A 5758-nucleotide genomic window follows, 5' to 3' on the forward strand; every position below is an offset into this window, starting at 1 on the left:
TTATTTCTCTCTTGAGAGAGAGAGAGAGAGAGAGAGAGAGAGGAAGAGAGAGAAAGAACATGACAGCAGAGGAGAGGGACAGAGGGAGAGAGAGAATCTTAAGCAGGTGAGGAGCTTGACATGGGGCTTGATCCTACAACCCTGGGATCATGACCTGAGCCAAAGTCAAGAGTCAGCCACTCAACCAACTGAGTCACCCAAGCACCCCATAAGTAACAGACATTTCTAAGAACACTTTAAGTTATAAATGTAGACTCAATTCAGTAAATAAAATATCCACTTAATTAAAATCATCAGTTTGATGATTATATCTTTTCTACTTCCTTAGCTTGGGTCAGCTTCAGGCTGGAAGCCTGCATGCAACAGGAAAAGGATAAGGATTTCATATGCTTGTGGATGGTGGTGGGTGGTGGGTGGCTTCTTATCTGCGCACCTGCTAGCTAATTCCTGCCCTTTACAAAGCTACATTAAGATGAAGGAAAGGTCTTGAATCATAAACCTGGCTTGCTGTCTCTGGGTCTGGCAGGTGTTTAAAGCTTTCTCTTGTTTTTATGTGGGTGTTTTGTGTACTTCAGGCAATAATTCCATCCCATTCGGCTTGTTGTCTCAATGATCATTGTTTGAACCATTTCCTAGAACCCAGCATTCTCTTCCATGTTCTTGATGCTGAAGTCCTTCCTCTCTTCCAGGTAGACAGATTAAACAGGATTCAAGATAGCCTCACATCAATTCTCTCTTCTGTATGGCCCACCTGTGGTCCATTCCTCATCTCAGCAAACTTTGGACGTATCAGCAAGCCTTAGGCAGCCACTTATACCCTCAGGTATGAGTCAGGCACCAACATTCTCACCCCCCCCACACACAACTAACAGTTCTAATGAGTTTACATTGAAGCTCTCTGAATGGCTTCAGGGAAGCTTCCCTCAGCAGGCTAGAGGTAAAGGTTATAGCTTTTGCCAAAAACTCTCCTGCCCACATTTATCCCTCTCCACAATCTGATCCAGTTTGCAGCTATTTCCTTTGTAATTCTGCATACATCGACTTGTCTAGCCCTCACTTTGGTCTCAAATTTGTATTGTTTTGGAGTCCAAGATGAAACTGAGGCAATAAGAGTTTAACCTGATATTTCAAATGCACAGATATGCAGCATGAGATCTTCTTAGCCATCTTATTCTTTCAAGCCACATTGAATATATTCTTCACTGTCATCCCTGTGGCAGACTGCCAGTGTTTCCTAAAATCTCTTCTTCTTTCTTTCTTGCTAAAAAGTTTTTGGCTTTTCCCCTTAACTTAAGCTGGAGGATGTATTTTCCAGCCTGTCTTGCAGCTAGGTGGGCATGGCCCTAAGACTAAGTTGCTATCAATAGACTGTGAGTGGAAGTAAAGAGTGTCCCATCATTCCATGCATTTTAAGAGGAAACTGCAAAGTTCAATTCTGGTTTAGAGGGAGCAAACATACTCCATACTATCTCTCTTCTTACTAAGACTAAAAAGCTTGGGAAGAATACATAAAGCAACTGTTAGAGGACTCTGAAAAGTAAGAAAAAGAGGACTAGGTAGGAAGTTCAGGGCTCCAAAGCAACCCAGCAATGCTGTTTTTTCTTTGTTTGTTTGTACCTCTGATATGTGATGGAATGGGCTCTGGAGAAGCCCAAAACTGGAACCATAAACAGGAAACACCAAGAGAAGCCCATGATCTCAGCACTCAGACAACCACGATGGGTGTTCACAAAAAATCTCTCTCTATATGTTAAAACTTACAGGACAATACACCCCCAAAAAAGATTTTTACTACATGTAAATTAAAAAAATAACTTTAAGAAAGGAAATCACTTTCCCAGGACATTTTTCCCATAGGTTAGGACATTGACATAAAACAGAGGCATTTTGCCTATACAGGTAAGACAAGAATCCTCCAGGATGGCAGAGCCATGGCCTGTGAAGCAAGCTGCCCAGCAGCCTGGATGACCCTCATGGGTCCTAATTTTGGAGCAACTTCACTTCCACCCTAGCTAATCAAACCTATCATGCCTTCCACATGGGCTGCTACTAAGTTACATCTGCTCCATATATCATGGGTGCAGGCAACTTGTTGAAGCTTGGCAGGACCCTGCATACTCAGGGGCAACTTGTCCTCCAAGCCAGTCTAGATAGAATTGGATACAGATTCTGCCATACAGTATATTCACCATTACTTCCAAGTGAGTCAAATCTAAACATTTAAAACTGCTAAAAGCACTGATGAATAAATATGTTGATTAGGACTAGGGAGAGAACCACAGGGCACCGCTGATCTCTGCTTCAAGGAGAGAAGGAGAGTGTGGAAAATGCTTAGCAAAATATGGAGAACTGATTAAAACTTTTTGAATAGAATTTCTATCCTGGCTGATAGCAATCACTTTAATTGTCAAACAAATTATTAATCTATCTAATTATGTCAGGTCTTTCTCATTTTCCCCCATTTTATACACACACACACACACACACACACACACACACACTGAGAGATTTTTCATTAGTGACTTGTTAAAGTGCAAATACACTCTGCCTCTCACATGCCTTCTCTGGCATTCTAGTTTTCAACAAGGCAAATAAGAAATTAATTTAGCCAACATGACTTCTTGTTCTTGGTATCCTCCTATTTGGTCTTGGTGGCAAACTTCCTGTAGTGGGTAGGCACATAATATAACGATCAATTCCAAAATCTTGTTCAAGAGCAAGTGTACCAGTCTTAGGTCTACTGAGTCTACTGTTTTGAAAATAAGATTTTTTTTAACGTCCAAAGTTTTCTGGCACATTTTTTTCTTCTTTATTTCTCAACAGTAATCAATCTCAGTTCAGTGACCTGACTTGCAAGTTCTCCACAGTCATGAGAAATAATTAGTCTGGGTTCATGTGAAAAAAATGTTATTTGCAGTACTTGAGTTATCTGTATTTCAAATTCTTTGCCCAAGTGAGGTTTCAGTTCCTTCATATCAGAGTTCATTTATTCATTACCTCATTCATCCATTCAACACATATCTACTGAGAACGTCCTCTGTGTCTGGCATTAATGGAAGTGTTGAAGATTCAGCAGAGAACCAAACAGACAAAACTCCCTCAAGGATTTTACATTTAATCAAATAAAAGTATAAAATTACAGAGTGTCAGATAATGACCAGTTGTATGGAAATAAATATTTTAGGGAAGAGGAGGCTGTCATGAGCGTGAGATTAAATTTTTTTTTTAAAGAAGTTGCCAGAAAAGATTCATTTGAGCAAAGGATCGTTAGAGGTGATGGAGTAAGTCATGCAGATATTTGGGGTAGAGAGTTCCAAGTAAAGGAAGCAATAAGTACTAAATCTCTAAGACAGGAACATGCCCAACATATTTGAGAAACGGCAAGAAGGACAGTGTTGCTGGAGTAGAATGAATGAATGGGAGAGAAGTAGGAAACAAGACAGAAAGGTGATGGGAAAAAGACCACACAGGAGAGAAGAGTCAGTTGCCAAGAAATTCGACATGTACTTTACCCTCACTAAGAGTTTCTGAGCGAATTTAAGATATTATTGCCATATAGTATTCCTCTGCCTCCCTCTCTGAGGAGCCTATTTTTTGAATTTATTGAATTATCAAATATTTATTAAGTACCTATTATGTGCCGGGTGCCATTGTAGGCACTGTATGAAGATCCCAGGAACCTTACAGTCTATTGGGGAGTTAGCTTTTACTCTGAGCAGGAAGGCAAATATGGGCTCTGAGTAGAGCAGTGACTTTAGATGACTTAGGTTTTAAAAGGATCTTTCAGACTGCCATGCTAAAAATAGATTCCAATAGGACAGGAAGGAAACAGAAAAAACAATTAGGAGGATATTGAAATAATTCAGAGAAAAGATGATGCTTCAACCAGGATAGTAATGGAGAGACACTGTCAGAATCTAGGTTCCTTTTAAAAGTAGAGTCTACAGTATGGATGTGGGTATTAAAGGAAGGAGTTGATCAGTATAGATCCAAGGTTCTAAGTTTTTGTCTCCCCCTCTGGAGAATCATAAAGAGTCACCATTTTTTCTGAACTGGAGACTACAGTGGAGGAGGAGATTTGAGGGGGAGAAAAATCAGGGGTTTTGTTTCGGGCATTTTAATTTTGTGAGGTTTATTATATATGTAAGTGGAGATGATGAATAGGCAAGACTTGAGAAGTGTCCAGGCTGGAGATAGATATCTGGGAGTCAAAGGGCGCCTGGGAGGCTCAGTCAGTTAAGCGTCTGACCTCAGCTCAGGTCATGATCTCACAGTCCATGAGTTCAAGCTCCACGTTGGGCTCTGTGCTGATAGCTCAGAGCCTGGAGCCTGCTTCAGATTCTGTGTCTCCCTCTGTCTCTATCAAAAATAAATAAACCTTAAAAAAATTTAATGAAAAAAAAAAGAAATCTGGGAGTCATAAGCATATAGATGGAAGTTGAAAGTGTGAAGCTCTATGAAATCACCAAGCAAGTGAGTAAAGATAGAAAAGGAAGGTGCCTAAGCTTGGAGTCCTGGGACATTTGAATACTTACAGTTGTGGGAGATGAGGAGACACCAGGAAAGAGGACTGAGAGGCAGCTGTCAGAGAGGAGAAAAAGTAGCTAAGAGAATTAGGTGATTAGCATGGAAGTCAAGTGAAAACTCAAGGAGGACAGAGTGAGGACATGAATCGTCAGGCAAGGACTAAAGACTAGCTACGTGGAAGTCACCTGTGGCCACACACATCTTGGTAGTAGGCTGGCTGTGAATGCCTGATTGGAGGGAGTTCCAAGCAAGGGATTGGAGCATCAAGAATATGCATCCCTTTTTGTAATGTCTGTGCTAACAGTGAGCAGGGAAATAGAGGGAGATAAGGAGTCAAGTTGGGTTTTTAGTCTGTTTCTTTGTCTTTTATTAAAAAAAAAAAGGAAAAATCACATCTTTGCATGATGATGGAAATGATCCAGTAGAACGCCAAAAAGAAAAAAATGTATGATTTTATAGAGACAAAGAGAAATTTCTGGAATATTGTCCTGGAGTAAAAATAAGGAGAGGGATCTAGTGGGCACATGAAGAGTTTGACTTTAGATGGAGCTTCCAGCCCCTATTCTTTCTAAGTAAATCACGGGGTCCCTCCTTTTGTACTTTTGTTATTCTTACACACCATACATGCTGCTGCTCTCTCTAAACAAGCTTCAAGTTTTTATCCCCTCTAGCTGATCAGTTTTCTGGATAATTTTGTATTTATTCCTATTCATTGAACCTCTTCCTTGCTACAGAATTGTCCTAAGCATCTGAGATGCCATAAACAGGATAGAAAAAGCCCCGACACTCCAGGAGCTTGCACTAACAGTAGGTAGACATGAGCTGAGTCGTCAGGAAAGCCTTAAACACATTGGCTGTAGCCTGAATTTTGAGAAACAAATGTATTGTTGGTGGGGGACAGGGGTGGAAGATGTGGGGAGAAATAATGCAGGAAACAAATGGAAAGAACAAAAAGTCCAGTTTAAATGGAGTGTCGTGAGCAAGAGAAAGGATGATGGAGGGGGGTCAAGTGGGGAAAGGCTTAGGCTTTGTACTTCATGGGAAGGTGACTTAGACTGAATGTTTGTGTCCCTACCCCAGAATACATATGTTGAAATTTTAATTCCCAGCGTGATCGGATTAGGAAATGGGGCCTTTGGGGTGATTAGATCAGAGCACTCATGAATGGGATTAGTGCCCTTATAAAGAGACCCTAGAGATCTTTCTCGCCCCTTCTGCCATAAGAAGACAC

The sequence above is a fragment of the Felis catus genome, chromosome B4 (assembly GCF_018350175.1).
Source record: "Felis catus isolate Fca126 chromosome B4, F.catus_Fca126_mat1.0, whole genome shotgun sequence".
NCBI lineage: Eukaryota > Metazoa > Chordata > Mammalia > Carnivora > Felidae > Felis > Felis catus.